A 21,633-nucleotide genomic window follows, 5' to 3' on the forward strand; every position below is an offset into this window, starting at 1 on the left:
TCACTTTATTGATCTCCGCTACCTCCTGTGTCCTGACAACTGCAAATTGCAGTCTATACCCTCACCCCAGTTATATGTTTCAGGTTGTCTGCTGGGCATTTCTGCCTATCTGTTCCTCACATTTTTTAAAATTAACACATATAAAATCAAATATTATCTCCTCTCTACATCTCTCTCCCAGCCCCACCTGTACTGATGCTACCACGCATCCAAATGCTTGGAGAGGCTGTGGCAGGTGTTTATACTCATGGACCTCCTGGACTTTGGAGCAAGACTAAGTGGGTGCGAGCTCTGCTGCTTACCAGCTGTATGTCCTTGGGCAGTTTCTTAACCTTTGTGTGCATCACTACCCCCATCTGAAAATGGAAAGAGTAATACTTAATACTTCATATGGTTGTGGTGAGGATTTAATGAACTAATGTATGTCATGTGCTTAGAACAGTGCCTATTACATGATAAATCTTACAAAGGGGCTATTTATATATTTTGACTCCTTACATTCTATTTAATTACCGAGTCCTATAGATTTTAACTCTGAAACACTTTTGAAATCATCATTTTTCTCCACTCCCACTGATGCTGCCCTAGTTCAAGCCTCTAATATATTTTATTGGGATGATTATAATGACCTAACTAGTCTCCTTGCTTCTTATCTTTTTCCTCTAGAGCAAATGCCGTATTTCTAAAACCCTGAGCTGGTTGTTTTTACTCCCTGCTGTACTTCAGTTCTTTTGTCTGCTCAGCACTGCAGTTGCACTTTCTCCAGGAAACATTTCTTTCCCAACCACGTGGCCTCCTTGGGAGCATCCATTTCTCTCACACTGCACCAGTCTTGGTCATACTTGTTTAGACCAGGTGGGCTGTAAGTCAGGCGGTCCCAGTTAGAGCCCTTCCCAGGGATCTTTCACATGATGAATACGGAAAGAGGGTCAGTCTCCCCGAAACTGAGAGGACAGCAAAATTGGGGAGTTACAGGCAATTAAGTTTCCTGCCCTGTGGAGAAAGATGACGCAGAGAGCTGAAGAGATGAGAAGTGGGTGGGTAGGTAGTTTCTTGGCCTTCAAATTCCTGCTTCCAGCTAACTCACAGCCCACCTGCACTGCAGTCTTCCTCATGTGACATGGGTCTTCTGATAAATTCACTCCTTTCCAACTTTTGAATTTATTAGAGCAACATTGGTTCACAACAGCACACAGGTTTCAACTACCCCTTTTCTAAAGCTTAAATCTAGGTGTTTAACTCTGGCAACATTTATCAGGAGCATAGGATTTCATATTCTGTTGATTTCCATATTAAGAATCATAAACTTATAATTTTATCACACATTCAAGGAATAAATAATAAAGGTGTTGGTAGAATTGTAGATGTGCATGTGAGAAAGAGAAAAACAGTCCCTGACAACTAGGCACTACTTGGCACTCACTGCCAGTCCCTGGTGTTCTGCTGAATATGAACAATTCATGGAACATCAGCGTCAAACAAGGCTGCTCCGTGACTGAGGAAGTGAGACCAGAACAAGACTCCTCCCCTTCGTAGTCTTGTCTAAGTATAGATAAAACCAGGTCAGTCTACAAAGCACAAAATACTCAACCTCCCCCTTTTCTGGCTAATACGAATGACTGCTGCTTTTTCATGAATTGCAGCTTGGGCTTCACTTCTGCCTTATCAATAGGTTTATTCAGATGACTCACAGAATTGCCCCCACTTCCTGACAGTAATCTGTCCAGAGCAAAGCCCCACTTCCTTAGGCACAACCAAAAATCCACTACAAGCACAAATCCTGCAAGTCCTTTCTAGCACCCCCAGCTTCCCGTGGTGTGTGTTCTCTCACTGCAACGAGCAAGAACCCAACTACTTCAACTACAGGCGTGTTCCTGTTGGCCTTTTGCTGAGGGCATTGACACGTGGGGCATTTAAAACAGTTTTACTTGAAGAGTTTCCCATTAGATTTAGATTGAAGATACTTAAGTATATTCTGGACAGCTTTCTGGGAGATCCCAGTGTATAATTATAATGACTGATAAACACACAGTGAGCTTTGGTTTTCAATCAGGTGTTCCAGAAGAATCATAAAAGGAAAACAGTGAAAGCATTTCATGAAAGACATGTGTACTGCAATCCAAGTTAGATAGCACTTTTTTTCCAAAGCCAGAAAGTAACATTAATATTTGGCTGCACTAACTAGGGGCTGTCTCCTGGAAATGGAAAAGCTGTAGTACCAATGCATCTTGATTAGAACCTGAAGGTGGCAGTAAGTTCCTACGAGACTTAGGTGCTTAGTTTAGAATTCGTATTTTTCCTTCTAATTATTCAAAAGTCTATAGTGAGACTGCAGTTCATTTAATTTTATTGCATACTAATTAAGGGATGCTCAGGAAGAAGATAAAATTCTAAACAAGGATTATATTATTACTGTTTACTGACTGAAAGTAATTCACCATGGACAATAAAAGGCTTAGGAACATTGTGACAGATTATATGCTTAAGAGTTACTGCAGAAACAAAGTGTGTAATTAAACAAAAAGGAACTTTTAATACAGATCAGAGTGCTCTGAAATTTTAAATAGATGGTTTATATTTGTCTGTTAACTTAATAAGCCTGTTGTGGGCTTTTGTCCTATGCTTCCCCAATTTTATTCTCAAGATTTTATTTTATGAACATTTTAAAAACACTCTTGCATAGTTGTGATTTTATTCAATGATCTACTTATAATCAATAGAATCTCCAGATTATTATTATTAAAGAAGAGCCTAACTGCTAACTATAATACAGAAAAGTCACAAAACACCTAATTAAAAAATATTAACTCATATTGTAAAGTGAATTAGTCTATTGATCTGTTATATAATGATCTAGAAGTAGATTACTTCATAGTTCCTTCCTTTTTTAAAATATATTTTATTAGTTATGCTATTGCAGTTGTCCCAATTTCCCCCCCTTTGTCCCCGCCCCCAACCCTGCATTCCCTTGGGCAATCCCTCTATCCCCCTTAGTTTGTGTCTGTGGTCATTCGTGTCCATGGTCATGAATACAAGATCTTTGGGTACTCCATTTCCCATACTGTTCTTAACATCACCCTGCCTATTCTGTACCTACCGATTTGCACTTCTCAATCCTTTCCCTTTCCCCCCATTTCCCCTTTCCCTGTCCCAATGGTAACCATCCAAATGATCTCCATATCTATGATTCTGTTTCTGTTCTGCTTGTTTCCTTTTTTTGTTTTTTAGATTCAGTTGTTGATAATTGTGAATTTATTGCCATTTTAATGTTCATAGTTTAGACCTTCTTTTTCTCACATAAGTCCCTTTAACATTTCATATAATAATGGCTTGGTGATGATGAACTCCTTTAGCTTTACCTTATCTGGGAAGCACTTTATCTGACCTTCCATTCTAAATGAAAGCTTTGCTGGATAGAGTAATCTTGAATGGAGGTCCTGGCTTTTCATGACTTGGAATACTTCTTACCAGTTGCTTTTAGTCTGCAAACTTTCTTTCTTTCTTTTTTTTCTTAAATATTGTATTTATTTATTTTTTAGAGAGGGGAAGAGGGAAGAAAGAGAGAGAAAGAAAAGTCAATTTGTGGTTGCCTCTCATGCACCCCCTACTGGGGACCTGGCCTGCAACCCAGGCATGTGCCCTGAATGGGAAGCAAGACCCTGTGGTTTGCAGGTGGGCACTCAGTCCACTGAGCCACATCAGTCAGGGTCAAACTTGCTTTTGAGAAGTCAGCTGATAGTCTTATGGAAACTCCTTTGTAGGTAACTATCTGCTTCTCTTTTGCTGCTTTTAAGATTTTATTTGTTTGTCTGTTTATTTATTTATTTATTATTTTGGAGAGAGGGGAAGGGGGGGAGAAAGAGATGGAGATCTCTTGCTTGATCGGTTGCTTCTCACATTCCCCTAACTGGGGACCTGGCCCCAAACCCAGGCATGTGCCCTGACTGGCAATCAAACTGGTGACCTTTGGTCCACAGGTCAGCACTGAGCCTACTGATCCACACCAGCCAGGGCTATTTTTAACCTTTGGCATTTTAATTATGATGTGTCTTGGTGAGGTCCTCTCTGGGTTCATCTTGTTTGGGATTCTGTGCTTCCTGGACTTGTATGTCTATTTCCTTCACCAAATTAGGGATGTTTTCTTTTATTATTTTTTCAAATAACTTTTTGATTTCTTGCTATTTCTCTTCTCTTTCCAGCACCCCTATGATCTGAATGTTGGTGTATTTGAAGTTGTTACAGAGGCTCCTTAGCCTATCTTTGGGTTTTGGGGGATTCTTTTTTCTTCTTTCTGTTCTGATTGAAGTTTTCTTTCTTCCTTGTGTTCCAAATCATTGATTTATTCTGGGCTTTATCCACTCCACTGTTGATTCCTTATGAATTTGTCTTTATTTCACTCTGTGTAACCTTTATTTCTGCCTGGTCTTTTTTATGCTGTTGAAGTACCCAATGAGTTTCTTGAGACTCCTAATAACCAGTGTTTTGAACTCTGCATCTAATAGAATTCTTATCTCCATTTTGTTTAATTCTTTTTCTGGAGTTTTGTTCTGTTCTTTTTTTTGGGCCATATATCTTTGTCTCCTCATTTCGATAGCCTCCCTGTGTTTGTTTCTATATTAGCTAGAGTTGCTTTGACTCTCTGTCTTAGTATTGTGGTGTAATGTAGGAAGCACATCTGTAAGTTGGATGGAGTGGAGCCTTAGGTAATCGCCTGGGTGCAGCAACTCATGTGAACTAAGTTGATGGAGCCTCAGATATGGTACTGCCCCTCTGTGGCTCTGTATGGGGAAGGGCTCATAAAAGGGACAATGGCTGCTGCCTGGCTTCTGGAGTTTTGTCTGGGAGAAAAGCTGTCCCCCAGTGCTCCCCCTGGTGCCAGATTCTTTAGTTTCTCCCTGTATGCCACTGGTGCCCCTCAAGCTGCTGCCCTGGTGCTGGAGCCCAGAGGAAGTGAGTCTGTATAAGTCCTAAGTCTGTTGTAGACCCTTTAAGGGAGACATCTGAGAATCCTACAGTTTCTTCTGCTATCCCAACTGCCTCTGGTTTTTATGCCCAGAAGTTATGGGGACTTACCTTCCTGGCACTGGAATCCTGGGCTGGGTAGTCTGGTGTGGGGCTGGGATCCCTCACTCCTGAGATATCCCTCCTGATTTTTATCCACCACATGTGGGTGCGGGACCAGCCCATTCTGCATCTCCACCCCCTCCTACCCATCTGAATGAATGTGACTTCTTTAATTCCTTGGTTGTTGGACTTCCATATAGTTCAATTTTCTGATGATTCTGGGTGATAGTAGTTTTGTAGTTGAGGTCATTTTTGCTGTGGTTATGCAAGGAGGCAAGCCATGTTTACCTGTACCTTCATCTTGATTGGCCATGGTTCTATGAGGAGATAAATATTGTTATTGGTACACTGACTTACAGCAAAAATTAGGCATAAGATTGTTAGAGTTTTATAAATTAGAAAGAATAGAATTCCTATAATCTTTCTAAAAAATGTTAAGATAAACAGTGCTATACACATTAGTGTGTAAACACATCAAGTTAGTTATTTTTGTTGAGCAAAATAAATGATGCTGATATTTTATTCATTTTTTTCTTATTGAATTTGTTGAGGTGACTGGTTAATAAAATTATATAGGTTTCAGGTGTTCAATTCCATAACACATCATCTGTATATTGTGTTGTATGTTCCCTACCCTATGCCAAGTTTTCTTCCATCACCATTTATCTCCTTTACACTCTCTCTTACCTCCTACACCCCCTTTCCCTCTAGTAACCATGTACAGTTGTCTGTGTCTATGAGTTTTTTCTTAATCCCTTTACCTTTTTCAGCCAGCCCTGTAATTCCCCTTCCCTAGCTGTCAGTCTGTTCTCTATAAGTCTGTTTCTATTTTGTTTGTTAGTTAATTTTGTTCATTAGATTCTCCAGATGAGTGAACTCATAAGGTACTTGTCTTTCTCTGACTGGCTTATTTCACTTAGTGTAATGTTCTCCAGGTCTATCCATATTGTCGCAAAGGGTAAGATTTCCTTCTTTTGTACGGTCAAGAGATATTCTATTGTGTAAATGAACTAGTTTTTTTATCCACTCATCTACTGATGGGCACTTGGGCTGCTTTCAAATCTTGGCTATTGTAAATAACACTGCAATGAACACAGGGGTGCTTATATTGTTTTGAGTGTTTCAAGTTTCTTTGGATATATTCCCAGAAGTGGAGTCTCTGGGCCATAAGGATGCTGATATTTTAAATATCTTTTTACGACCATGCTGACATGGGAATAGTTATCAGTTTAGAAATTATTAATATGGATGATAAGAATTTTCAAGATGTTATTTTATCACTCTGTTAGAAATTTGTGAGAAATAGAGGTGGGAGGAACTGGGTGATTTGATCCAAGTGCCTTTATTTGGTGCTGCCCTGAGAGTGGGCTGAGTTGGGGTCCACTTCAGTAACGTCAGCACCAGGGGAAGGAAAGAGTGTTTTTTTTTGTTTTTTTTTTAAAGAAAAGGTGTAGTGTTTGTGAGGGGATAAGGGAGGGGTTAGCCCCTTGTTCTTCCAGGCGGGTGCCTCAGGGTTCCAGGAGGTGAGGCTGGACCATGAGTTAGGTAAAGGGTGGCCTGTTCCCAGGCACAGGAGGGTCAGTCTGACCGCCAGCTATCGTGGCTGGTGCCATGTGTCTGTTGTGTGTGGTGGGAGAGTTTTGATTAAGCCTTGGGCTACCAAGCGAAGCGAGTTGGGATAACTGAGTCAGGGGCAGTCCAGCGAGTTGGAGAACTGGCCGGACAGGTCATGAGCAATCTGGCGGGGTGGGGAACTGACCTGACCCTTTCACCCTCCACTTAATTTTCTTTAACTCCATTTTTAAACTCCATTTTAAGGTCATATTATAGTAATAAACTATTAACCACAGTAAATGCAAATTTAATTTTCATAATTCTATAGAATTTTTTATTCTTCTTTATGGTCATCTTTCTTAGGCAGTTAGAAATTTTACATAAACCCTGAAAGAAGATAGTCATGAGTTTGTTTTTGACCAGGGAATAATGTAAAGATGAAAGCATAGACATATGACATATTTATTCCAGAAATATTAATACCTGTTTATAATAAAATATTTCCCCAAAAGTTATTTTAATATAAAATTATTCTCAATGATTATAAATGATTAATCCATTTCATTTTCAAATAGTGTTTAGACTTGTTTGTAATAGTTGAAAACTTGTAAAAAAGTCTTGTAACTGTAGATTCTGTATGACTTAGAGCTGTTTTAACTTATACTTGAATTAAGTTTTTTTCCAGTTGGGAAACATAGTAGTAAATATAACTCCCTATGTGTGAGCATCAGCTTAAACTGAGTACAGTATGTATCTATGAGGTCTGCAATATTTTGTGTGGACTAGTGGTGGTTAATACTGGCTGCCAGAAGAGGGCGCTTTGAGGTTTCTCTATTAGAACTCTATTAGAATTCCAAGACATTGGTGGCCAAGAGCCTAGACTCGGTTGTCTTCAAAATGTTTTCCTAAGACTGAAGGCATTTGTAACATTTCTTTATTCCCTATGATTTCCTGTCTCATTTTACAAACTCATTTACAAACTCATTTTACAAGGAATAAGGCCATGTAAAAAAACTAATAGTCTCCCGCTGACAACAGAAACAGGTGTGTAAGAGATGGTCCTGTTTGATCAAATCTGAGGGAGGCAGGAAACTTCCTGGATTTTTATGCTGTACACCTGAAACTAATATAATATTGTGTGTCAACTGTAGTTGAAAATAAAATAAATTTTAAAAAGTAAAATGAGCATGCAGTTTAAAAACAGGCTAATTTAGTCAATAAGGAAGTAAACACCAAGTGGAAAAGGGAAATCCCGAGGGGGAACCAGTGCCACAGAAGCCTCTGAATGACAGTGGACGGTGGATTTCATACTTTTTGACAGGGACATGTGTCTTAATACATACACGTGTGTGCATACACCGCACACATACACCTCCAAAACAAGATATCTTGAAACTATATTTACCCTCATAATGTGTGAAAAGGTATATATAATTTTTCAATACTTAAATATAGAAAATAAATTCTAACAGGGCTTTTCAAGGAATCTAACAAACTTGATTAGGAAATGTATATGGAAGCACTAAAGGCCAAAAATAGCCAAAATAGTTCCAATGAGAAATAAGGTAAGGAGATATCTCCTTATCAGGTACTAGAATTTTAATAAAGATTTAGTAATTATTATAGTGAAGTACCATATTTTGCTGTGTATAATGCACACCACATTTTTGGCCCAAACTTTCAGGGAAAAAAACCTTCTGTTTTAATTTTTTAATTCAATTTTTATTTATATATAAAACCAATTATCATATCCAGGGTATTATTTTGCATACAGATATCATTACTGCTTTCTAGAGTTACACTTTTAACACATAAGCATAAATAACAGAATTAAAAACATTCATGTAGTTATGGAATTAGTACTACCTATGTATAATGTGCATCCTTATTTTTCCTTTAAAAATTTGGGCAAAAAATGCCCATTATACATGGCAAAATATGGTATCATGTGATTTCACTCACATGTGAAATCTAAAGAGCAAAATAAATAAGTAAACAAAATAAAAACAGACTCATATATATAAAGAACAGACTGATGATTGCCAGAGGGGAAGGGTTTGGGGGGGGGTGGGTAAAAAGGTGAAGGGACTAAGAAGCAGAAATTGGTAGTTACAGAATAGTCACAGGTGTAGAGTACAGCATAGGAAACACAGTCAGTAATATTGTAATATAGTGCTACATATCATGACAGATGGGTACTTGAAATATGGGGGAACACTTTGTAAATAAAGTATGTGATTGTCTAATCACTATGCCATATACCTGAAACTGATACTAAATAATATTAAATGGGAACTGTAATTGAAAACTAAAATAAGAAACTGAGGTACTGGCACAGGAATTGGTGAGCTTGATGGATAGAGTAGAGAACTCAGCAGCACATCATCCTACTTGTGCATCTAGTGATGCTTGATTCATGACGGGGAGGGCTGTAGAGCACTGAGGACTTCTCAATTGTGGTTTTGGAAAAATAGTGACCCATAATAGGAAATACAGAAATTGGACTTCTAACTTTATATAAATATCAATTTCAGTTGGAGAATTCTGGAGAGATGATGACAAGAAAAAGTGGGTATCTAATTCCAATGATGTGTCATTGTCTGCTGTTTTTCCAGCACATCGAGGTCTGCAGGCCGGCTCTCCCATTTGGGACTTGCCAGAGACTGCAGAGCATCCTTATCTCCCACAGATGCCTGCAGCACCACAGGGTTTGCTGCCCTGGAACCTACATGGCAGGCCTGCCTGGAGCACAACGTGTCCTTTTCCCACTGTACACAGTCTTCTTATGTCAGTTTGGACATCATGTCAGATTTTCAGATTTTCAGTTGTAGTTAGTGGGAGGGTTAGGGAAAATTTCATCTACTCCATCTTTCTGGAAGTGGAAGTCCCCAGGGCTGCCTCTTAACTATGAAAGAAAAACATTTTTTTTTTTTACAATGTAACTTTATACTTTGTTGTCCCTGTGGTTTGAATATTTTAGTTGTGGAGAACACATTGATCTTTATCCATTTATTCAACTCTTACAAGTCATTTAAAACAAATAAAGATAAACACAATTCAGTTAAAACAAATAGAAATAAACTAGCTTGTTGGACAGTCCATGTTACTTCTGATTGTTTTCATGCTTATTTGGATGGGTTGAGTGAAGAGGATGAGAGGGTCTGGGGGGTCATGAACAGTTTTGCACTGGCTCCCAGGGTGGTTTAAGGAACCTCACACAGCAAAGAGGCTCTTTCACCACTGAGTTTTACCCATGAGGTCTTATAACATGTGCTTTTTAATGGAAAAGTTTAATATGGCCTTTCTTGTTTAAGTAAATACCCAATGAATAACAGATAGTTCCTACATTTCTTCGCCTTGAGTTGTGCCTCCCCTTATGAATGGCTGGTTTGTGGGGACGCAGCAAGACAGTACTGACAGCCTCCCTTCTTTCTTCCCTCCCTCCCTCTCTCTTTCCTTCTATCTTTCTATTGTTTTCTGACAGCTTTTCTTAGTTTCAGGTAAAGCCTTCAGTTCCATCCTGAGTGTGTACACATAGAAAAGATGTTTGAATTAGCACAAAGCCAAAATGAAACCAATACTCATGCTTCATGCAGTGTGTGGGGAAACATCATCCCACCTGTGCAATGAATTATTGTAACATCAGAATTGCCTGCTTTTAATTTAAAAAGGCATCTAAGCTAAACATAACTTCTCAGACTTTCAATGGCACTATTTTAACTTGACTTTCTCTTTGTATTCTTTAAAGGAAAATGTCAGTATTAAACTGGATTGAGGGCTTTTGCCCATAGTCTTTTGAACTTCAGTGTCTTCTCCCTGATTTAGCTTTATTTTTCAGAATATGCATGATCTTTTGGTTGTAATTTTCTTTGATTTTTCTATGCTTTCTACTTATTTTATCTTTCTCATCTCTAGTTTTCCTTCCCTTGTTCTGCCTTAATGAGATTGCTTATATCACAGTTGTCTAACATTAGTGACAACTACTTTTTATACAGTCCTTTGTGCCAGAGCTACCGTCTCCCAGTAGTACCTGCAAAATAATTCAAGGAACCAACAGTCCTTCTTCTTCTAAGGTAATTTTAAGGCTTTAGTTGCTAATATCAGTTTTGTTCTGTCTAACTTATTTTTCCCCCTTTTTTTTATTTTTATGCAGATGTTTACTTGCCTTGATTATCAAGACCAGGTATATACCTATCCAGCATAACTTCGATCTTTTTATTTCTAGATCCTTGACTTTTTCTTGGCAGTTGATAGCTCAGATTCCTCTAGCTAAATTGATCTCTGCCCCAGCCTAAGATTTAAGGTTAGGAGCCCGTGGGCTCCCTAATGTCTGATTTCTAGACTTGGGCTTGTTTTTGAGCATCCATTCAAATTATCAGCTTTAGGACCCTTAACTTATTTCTGATCTTCATCTTTCCTCACACAATCACATCTGCCAATTTTGTGAAATGTGAACTCCTTCTTTCCAGATGTGGGTCTAAGACCCCAGCCCACCCTCCCCAGGGCCACATATACACTTGGATAATTTGACTTCCCCTGTCTAATTGATAGTGAAACCCTGTCAATTTTGTGTTCTAAAAATTTGTACAGCCTATTCCCTCATATTAGGCAGGACCACATCAGTTATAAATTATAGAAACTCAGTTCAAGCTAGCTTTATAAAAAAAGGGAATTTATTCTTTCTCATTACTAGAAAAGTCCAGAGATTTCGAAGATTTGAAGTCTGAGTAGGCTTTGGAGTCAATTAGATGCCTCTATTCAAACAACGTCCTCAGGAACCTGCCTATCTCCTGTTCCTTCTGTGCAGCCTTCACTCTTTGGCAAGCTGGGTTTTCTTTATGGTGGGAAGGGCTGCATCCAGAGCTCCAGGCTCACACAATGCTTGCGGCATGTGGCCTCTGGGTGAGGAAACTGGAGAAACTGGAGTGGTGGGAAGGAGACTTACTTTGGTAGGATTTGAGCTTTTTAGCTTGTCCTATTGATTAGATACATGAACCAATACATTGTTATATATTATATTACAAAGCAAAAATTCAACCTATAGAGATGAGCTAAGTAGAAAAAAGACACCTGTTAATTAGGCAGCAGATGGGAAGAATATGACCAACAGTATCAAATACTGTTAAGGGGACGTGCAGGCAAAGAACTATAAAGTTCTTGATTGGAGTGTTGATATAAAGTGTTGATTGGAGTGAACATGATGTCAGTGATGAGTTTGACAAGGGGAGTTTTGTTGAAACTAATAGCCAGAATGTGGTGGGTTGTGAAATAAAAGGGAGATGAGGAAATGAAAAGGAGCAGAAAAGGAGGGAGCTCATAGGAGGGAAGATGTTGGAAGACTAATGGGGAGGGGACAGTAGAGAGAGAGGCAGTTTGAAGATATAGGACAGAGTAAGGCATCTGTGAAGTCATAAGAATTGGCCACTTATTTCTCTGATACAAGAGAGGGGAAAAAAGATTCATTATAATTAGGTTTGTGTTATTGTTGTAGTGGTATGAGTTTGAGGAAGTCCTGATGGCTCTTGTTTCTTCATGAAAACAGAAGTCTGATTTCCCCAGATTGCCCGCTGAGTGATTTGGTTGGCCTGGGAGGGGGCAAGTGTGTGTGGCAGATTGCAGAAGTTTGAGAAGAATTGAGAATATTTTATCTATGTTATAGAGATGTACAGAATAGGAAAGTAATATAACTAGAAGTACATAATTCTGTAGTTCCTTTGCAGTGTTCACGACCCATTTGAGGTTGATTGTGGTTTTTCTTCAGCCAAGCTCAGAGGATAGTTGGAGGAGACACAGAGATAGTCTTAGCCAGGGTTGGAAGGACAATGGAATTTAAAGCTGTGCTCTCAATATGTAGTCTCTTCTGCCTTTTTTTTTTGGACATTTTCCACTTATTCCATGGATATTGATCTGATTAAGTAATTCTTATCATTTTAATTTTCTTAGAAAATTCTGTATTTCATACATATTTTAAAAGTGTTAGCTTAGAGTCATAGCATTTCAAAAAGAAAAAAAACCCCTCAATAATTATGGTTACCCTCCATTTTGTTTCTTTTTGTATATATGTGTTCTTTTTTTTTCTTAATTGGCTAGAGGTTTGTTTTCATTTTCCCTTTTCACAGAACCTGTTCTTACAATTATTATTATTTAAAATTGAGTGTATTTTTATTTATTTTTATGTTTTTAATCTTCACCCAAGGATATATTTATTGATTTTAGAGAGTCAGAGGGTGGGGATGGAAGAGAGAGAGAGAGAGGGAGAGAGAAACATAGGTTGGTTGCCTGCCTCCCGTACACCCCAACTGGGATCGAGCCCACAATCTATGTATGTGCCCTGAATGGGAATTGAACCCACAACACTTTGGTGTACAAGATGACACTCCAACCAACTGAGCCACCCAGCTAAGGCTCTTAGAATTATTTTTAATTTCCACTGTTTTTAGGCCACCGTTAGCATTGTTCATGTCTTTTCTGTTTCCTGCATTAGATAGTAGGCCATATCCTCAAAGACACTTGACTCTGATGTCTTCCACAGCCAAGGGATTCAATTTATTTTCGTAAGATTGACCTAATCTTTATTTTAAACTGAGGTGTAATTAACATATAACATTATATTAGCTTCAGTGCACAACATAATGATGTGATATATGTATTTAATGTGATATGATCACTGCAGTAAGTCTAGTTGACATCCAGCACCACATATATTTACAAATTATTTTTTTTCTTGTGATGAGGACTTTAAAGATCTACTTTCTTAGCAACTTTTAAATACATATACAATACAGTATTATTAACCATAGTCACCAAGCTGCACATTGTGTCTCCATGACTTATTTATTTTATAACTGGAGATTGTACCTTTGACCACCTTTACCTATTTTACCCACCCCAAGCCCCTCACCTCTGGCAACTGTCAGTTTGTTCTCTGTATCTATGAACTCTTTTTTTATTTTTAAGATTCTACATGTAAGTGAAGCCCTACAGTATTTGCCTTTCTCTGTCTGATGTATTTCACATAACATAATGTCATCAAAGTCCATGCATGTGGTCAAAAATGGCAAGATTTCCTTCTTTTTATGGCTGAATAATATCCCATTGTGTATATGTACCACATTTTCTTTATCCATTGATGGACACTTTGGTTGTTTCCCTGTCTTGGCTATTGTAAATAATGCTGCAATGAACATGGGAGTCCAAATATCTTTTTGAGGTAGTGATTTTATATCTTTGGGATACATGCTCAGAAGTAGAGTAGTTGGATCATATGGTAGTTTTATGTTTTTGAGGAACTTCCATACTGTTTTCCATAGAGGCTGCACCAGTTTACATTTTCACCAACAGTGCACAAGGATCCTCTTTTCTTCACATCCTCATCAACACCTGTTATTTGTCCTTTTTAAAACAGCCATTCTAACTAACAGGTGTGGGGTGATATCTCATTGTGGTTTTGACTTGCATTTCCCCACTGATTAGTGATGGTGAGCACTTTTTCATCTACTTGTTTGCTTTCTATATGTTTTCTTTGGAAAAATGTTTATTCAGATCCTCTACCAATTTTTAAATCAGATTTCCTTCCCTTTTTTTGACAATTGAATTGTATGAGTCCTTCATATGCTTTGGATACTAATCCCTTATCAGATATATGATTTACAAATATTTTCTCCCATTCTGGTTACCTTTTCATTTTGTTGCCTTTACATTTATTGATGGTTTCTTTTGCTGTGCAGAAGCTTTTTAGTTTGATATTCCACTTTTTTATTTTTGCTTTTGTTGCAATTGCTTTTGGAGTCAAATCCAAAAAATCATTTTCAAGACTGATATTAAAGAACTTACAGCCTATATTTTCTTTTAGGAATTTTATGGTTTCAGGTGTTATATTCAAGTCTTTACTGCGTTTTGAGTTCATTTTTGTGTACGATATAAGATAGGGTTCTAGTTTCATTCTCTTGCACGTGGCTGTCTAGTTTTCCCAACATCATTTATTAAAGAAACTATCCTTTCCCCATTGAGTATTCTGGGATCCCTTGCCATAAATTAATTGCCCAAGTATGCAAAGGTTTATTTCTGGGCTCTATTTTGTTCCATTGGCTTCTGTGGGGTTGACTTAAATCTTAATGTGTGATAATTTTCCTTTATACTCTGTAAAAGAAACTAAGGATTTTATTAAATCTGCCCTAGCTTATTTTGTTTAGGACTTATATGTGTGGCTTTCTCCATTCTCAAAGAATCACTGGAAAAGTTTTTACACATTCTATTTTAAGGGTTAAAAGGCTGTACTTACTGGAAAAGGCATGTAGAATAGGGAGATGTCACATACATCTATTGTATGATTTGTGAAATTCCAAGTAAGAACTGATGTTTGAATTGTTATCCAGGTAGCAGCTTGGTAGTTTTGGGTATAGCTTCATTGCACAGTACTGACTGGTATGAATACATAGAGCTGAAGAGGTTAATTTTCTTTCTGCAAAAAATGTTTTGGTGAAGTGTTGGTGAGTGGGTTCGATAATGGACACATGGGCATTCTAGTAGGCTGCATGGGGAGGCGCATACCATTATGGTCTGTGTGAAAGGCTATTTGACAATATCAAAAGCCTTAAATATGCACATACCCTTTGTCACAGAAATACTGCTGCTAAGAATGTGTCTCATGACAATAACATAAACAACAGTGCAAAGATGTATGTATGTACATATTTATTGCATCATTATTTAGAATAGAAAAATAGAAATAATGTAAATTTTGAATAATAGTAATTCATACAGATTTTGATATAGCTATATAATAGCTGGCATGTTATGCAGGTATTTTATAAAAACATGAATGCATGTATGTGTGTATATATATATTTAGTATAAGGTATTATATATATATAATATACTGAATATTTTTACTTAATATTAAGTATAATATTTTTATACTTAAAAATCTAGTACACCTGATACTAATACAAAATAATATTAAATGAAAACTGTAATTGAAAAAAAAACTTAAAAATCCAGACAGATGTTAGTCAAGGCAGCAGCAGGATATGGATGGCAGACTCAACTGAAGTAATTTGAGCAGTGCTATAGAGAGGAATTATTTACAAGGTGTAGGCAGGACATAGAGAAACAAAAAGGAATAGTACAGAATCTATAGCTGATACAAGTGTGGAGGATAGGATGGGCTTACCACAAGCCTAGGCTCATGAAAGGGCCAAAGGAAGGGGCTGCTATGTGGGAAGGCCTTTGCATGGGGTTTGTGACTCTCTCTGAAGGGATGTAGTCTTCCCTCAGCAGCTCTACATTGTGACTGCTGGGAAAAGAATATCTTGATCTTTCTTTCCCCTTTTCTTCCCCTACTGTCTTAACAGTGTTCTTCATTCAGTGAGCGTAACCAGAAATCAGACTAAAAAGGAGTTCTTTGATGTAGTCTGGTTAAATCAGTCTCTAAAGGCATAGAGCAGGATGGACAGGATTGTGAGTGGATCTAGAGAGGCAAACAGGTGTCCAGCTCAACAGTTGTACACTGACATGTTAATAGAGATTATCCCAGTTAGTGGATTGGGGTTTAAATACTTGTCTTTTTCTTCTGACTTTTTGAAAATGATCACATGTGACTTGTATAATTTTTTAAAGTTTAAAAGTTTTTTTATGTTAATAATTTACCTTAAATTGTCTGAAAATCATGAACTTGCTTTGCCAAAATTCAGTTCTTTGGTACCTATATAACTGAATACCTTCTATTAACCTTTAACCCTTATTGATTTAAAAATATCCTCAGGTTTCCTTTAGTTAGAAAACAAGTTTGCCTAATTCCAACCAATGTTAACATTTGGGGATGAGGGACTTCTGGCTAAGATGGAGACATAGGTAGATACACTTTGCCTCCTCACACAACCAAAATAAGGACACCAACAAATTTTTAAAAAACAACAAGAAACCAGAACCTCTAGAAAGTCAAACTGTATGGAAGTCCAACAACCAAGGAGTTAAAGAAGACACATTCATTCAGACTGGTAGGAGGGGCAGAGACGGGCAGCTGGAGTGGAGAGGACGTAGAGCATGGTGGTGGACCCGGTAGGTGAGGTGGCTGCTGGCAGACGTGAGCTGTCCCACATTTGTGTGCATATAAACTGGGAGGAACAACTGAGAAGCAGGGCATTCAGAGCAACCCAGAGTTCCAGTTCGGAAAACTAAAGTCTAAAAATCTCTGGCTGTAAAAATCTGTGGAGGTTGCTATGGTGGGAGACACTTGCAGCCTCACAGGAGTGTTCACTGGAGACACCCACAGGGTCCTAGAATGCACACAAAACCACTCACCCGGAAACATCACGAGAAGGACCCAATTTGCTTGTAGGTAACAGGGGAAGTGGCTGAAAGCTGAGAGAGAGCTGAGCAAGTGGCATTGTTCCCTCTCAGGCCCCTTCCCCACAGACAGTGCCACAACACAGCAGCTTGAGTTGCCCCACCATGGCTAATACCTAAGGCCCCAGCACTTATAATGTAACAGGTGCACCGAGACAAAGAAATATGGCCCAATTGAAAGAATAGATCAAAACTTCAAAAATAGAACCAAGTGATGAAAAGGTAGCCAACCTATCAGATGCATAGTTCAAAACACTGGTAATCAGGATTCTCACAGAATTAGTTGAGTATGGTCACAAAATAGAGGAAAAAGTGAAGGTTATGAAGAGTGAAATAAAGAGAAATGTGCATGGAGCCAACAGTGAAGAGAAGGAAGCCAGGACTCAAATCAATAGTTTGGACCAGGAGGAAGAACTAAACATTCAACCAGAACGGAATGAAGAAACAGGAATTCAAAAAAATGAGGAGAGGTTTAGGAACCTCCAGGACAACTTGAAACATTCCAATATTGGAATCATGGGGGTGCCAAAAGGAGAAGAGGAAGAGCAAGGAATTGAAAACATAATGAAGGAGAACTTCCCCAATCTGGTGAAGGAAATAAACTTCCAGGAAGTCCAGGAAGCTCGGAGAGTCCCAAAGAAGTTGGACCCAAGGAAGCACATACCAAGGCACAGCATAATTACATTACCCAAGATTAAAGAGAAGGAGAGAATCTTAAAAGCAGCAAGAGAAAAGGAGAAAGTTACCTACAAAGGAGTTCCCGTAAGACTGTCAGCTGATTTCTCAAAATAAACCTTGCAGGCAAGAAAAAGGTATTTGCTGGAAAGAGGTATTTGAAGTCATGAAAGGCAAGGATCTACATCCAAGATTACTCTATCCAGCAAAGCTATCATTTAGAATGAAAGGGCAGATAAAGTGCTTTTCAGATAAGGTCAAGTTAAAGGAGTTCATCATCACCAAGCCCTTATTATGTGATTGTTAAAGGGACTTACCGAAGAAAAAGAAGATAAAAAATACAAATAGTAAAATGACAACAAACTCACAACTATTAAAAACAGAACCTAAAAAAAAACCAACACAAACTAAGCAAACAACTAGAACAGGAACAGAATCACAAAAATGGAGATCACATGTAGGGTTATCAGTGGCAAGGTGGGGGAATGGGGGAAAAGGTACAGGGAATAAGAAGCATAAATGGTAGGTACAAAACGGTAGGTACCTACCATTTGACAGTTGGTCGGGGGGGCGGAGGAGTTAAGAATAATATAGGAAATGTAGAAGCCAAAGAACTTATATGTACAACACATGGACATGTACTAAGGTGGTGAGGAATGAAGGTGGGAGGGGGTGTGCAGGGGAATAAAGGCAGACAAATTGGGACAACTGTAATACCATAATCAATAAAATATATTTTAAAAATAAAAATTAAAAAATAAACTTACAGTTTTGAGTTAAAAATTAATATAAGATAGTCAATTGTTATATCATATGTATTATATACTATATTTTATAATCAATTGTATTTCTATAAACTAGTGATGAACAATTAGATTTTGAAGTAAATAATTCTATTTATATAGTTTCAAAAATATGAAGTGCTTAGGATAAATCTGACAAAAGATGAGCAACTCTTATATGTTAGAAACTTTCAAATATTACTAAGAGAAATTAAATACTTAAATAAATGGAGAGATATACCCTGTTATGGGTAGTTAGACTCAATATTTTTAATATGTCAAGTGTCCCTAAATTGATCTACAGATTCTGTGCTATTGCAAGAAAAATCTCAGCACATCTTTTTATATAAATTAACAAGTTGATCTTAAAAGTTCATCTGGAAATGAAAAGAATATAAAATATTCAAAACAATTTTCAAAAACAAGCAAATAAACAAAGTTCATAGGCTAATGCAACTTTTGTTCAATGTTTATTATAAAGCTGCAATAGTCAAGACTGTGGCCTTGGGGTAAAAAGATCAATGTACTAGATGACTAGAGCAATGTAACAGAGTTGAGAGCCCAGAAATACACCCATATTTTTCAGGGGAAGAAAAAAATGTTTTTAACAAATAGCTCTGTAATAATTGGCTCTCTATCAATAAATGCAAAAATGAACCTTGATCAATCCTTTGTAGCACATATAAAAATTAACTAAAGATGGCTTATTGAGCTACTGTGAAATCTAGGATTATAAAATTGATAGAAGAAAATACACAAGAAAATCTTTATGACTGTAAGTGCAGTAAAGATTTCTTACATAGGACAACAAAAGCACAATCTACAAAAGAAAAACTCAATAAATTGGACTTCATTAAAATGAAAAACTTTCCTTCTTCAAAAGATACTATAATGGAATGAAGAGACAAGCCACAGATTGGAAGAAAATATTTACAAGGCATACATCCAATGGAGGATACACAATTCAATTTAAAAACATGCAGAAAATTTGAACAGAGACATCACTAAAAAATATACAAACAGAAAACAAAGACATGAAAAAATGCTCAACATTATTCACTTAGGAAATAAATGCAAATAATCCTTCATTTAGGATTAAAATCATAGAGTCCCACCACACACTTTTAGAATGGTTAAAATGAAAAGACCCACTGTATCAAGAATTGGTGAGGATGTGGAGAAACCAGAACTAGTATGAAAAATGGGAATCTAAACAGGTACAACCACTTTGGAAAACAGTGTGGCAGTTTCTGAAAATATTTAAATACTCCTACCATATGATTGAGTTATTTTGCTCCTGGTGTTTACCCAAGAGAAGAAAAACCTATGTTCTTACCAGAAAGTACCTAGATATCCATCAAGAGAATAAAGAAATTGTGTTAATATTTATGCAATGGAATACTACTTAGAAATCAGAAGAATGATATTAATACATAAAACTACACAAATGAATCTCAAAATAATTATGGTAAGTGATAGAAGCGAGATACAGTAGTACCACTTTTGTAAAATTCTAGAAAATGAAAACTAATTTAAAGTGACACAGTGTAGATCCATGGTTGCCTGGGGGTGAAGGAGGTAGAGGTGGGGAGGGATGGGAGGAGAGAACACAAGTGGAAATGAGTGAAGGCTCTGGTGGTGATTGTGTAGCTATGTAAAAGTTAAAACTTGCCCAGTTGAATACTTTATATAATTATTTTATTGTATGGTATGCCCATACAACATGGTTGTGCCTGAAAAAGTTTTTGTTTTAAAGATGATATATTTGCCCTGGCTGGTGTGGCTCAGTGGTCTGAGCGCCAGCCTGTGAACCAAAGGGTCACCAGTTAGATTCTTAGTGACGGCACATGCCTGGGTTGTGGGCCAGGTCCAGCAGGGGGCGCATGAGAGGCAACCACACATTGATGTTTCTCTCCTCTTTCTCCCTCCCTTCCCCTCTGTTTAAATATAAATAAATAAAATCTTGGAAAAAATAAAAATATCATACTTATTCTTTGTTATTTAACTAGTAGCAAGTTGTAGTTGTGATGAAAAATCCTTAAAATATGTGTTGGAGCTGATTTTTATGTAAAATGTTAGTTTGGGAGACACAGAAGTTCATGAAACCATTTTTTAAAAAAAATTTCCTCTGTCATTTTTAATGAAGACATAAGTGAGCGAGCAGCCTCCACAGGCTGTATTCCAGGCCTCCCACACTCTTTGACATGTAGGGTGTAAAAGGAAGGGACATGGGTCCATAGGGACAGATTATTGCAGACCTTTTCATTGTGAGGAAAAGACCATAGCACCCTGCGGGGGGCCAGCCCTGAGTGTTCCTCTCCCAAAGTTAAGGCAGGGAGGGGGATATAAACGTCCAGTTCTTTCAACCCCCAGCTCTGGAATGGCAGAGGGCAATGAGGCCATGTCTCTGGGGCTGGCTGGAAGAAGTAGGTGAGGAACAGAAGCTGTGCCCCTGTGTACCTGCTGTGGGGAGGGAGAGGCTTGTCCCTGCTCAGTCCTGACCACATAAGCCCTGGTCACAGGGATAGGTTGGGAGGACAATGACGGATGCTGTGCAGGGTGCAGTCCTGAGGCACTTAGGTACCTTGCTAGAGTATGTTTCTCAGTTGGCCTTGACTTTGGCAATACCTAGAGCTCTATTTTGCTGAACTGTACAGGGCAGCCATTTGTCTTTGGTGTAAGAATGATACCAGAAGTTGGAGAAGAGCCCAAAGAAGATGGTACCATATATCCAGATGAGGAGCATAATGACTGGGTACTGGTAGTTACAGCTGGGCGTGAAGTAGTACTGGGAGATGGGCAGCCAAACCAGGGCAAACTGGATCAGCTGGATGGCTGTCACATGCTTTTTCCACCATAGGTAGGGTTGAGCCCTACGGCCAAGGGCAGACAATCCATAGTACAGGTACATGATGGCATGCACAGAGGAGTTTACCATGGCAGGGGAAGAGCCTTTTCCTCCTGGGGCAATTTTTACTCCCCGCAACCAGCTCTAAGGAAGCACTGAGTGGTGGAAGACATGTAGGAAGGTCACCTGTCCATCTTTTTTTCCAGAGAATAAAGATCACTGTGTCCATCAACTCAATGAACTTAGAGAAGAGAAAGAGCCAGGCCACTCAAACCATCCTTAGTGCCTCTGGGTTGTTGGAATAGTCTAAGGGTCACAGCACCCAGTATAGCTATTCCACCAGCCAGATGTCAGGAACTGCAT

The 21,633-nt window shown here is 38.1% G+C and overlaps 1 pseudogene; it reads right to left on the bottom strand.

Moving 5' to 3' along the window:
• Window positions 1-21,024: 21,024 nt before the first annotated feature.
• On the bottom strand, window positions 21,025-21,633 carry LOC123825279 (annotated as a pseudogene).

The sequence above is a fragment of the Phyllostomus hastatus genome, unplaced genomic scaffold (genome assembly GCF_019186645.2).
Source record: "Phyllostomus hastatus isolate PE091 unplaced genomic scaffold, TTU_PhHast_1.1 phas_contig_62, whole genome shotgun sequence".
NCBI classification, from domain to species: Eukaryota; Metazoa; Chordata; class Mammalia; order Chiroptera; family Phyllostomidae; genus Phyllostomus; species Phyllostomus hastatus.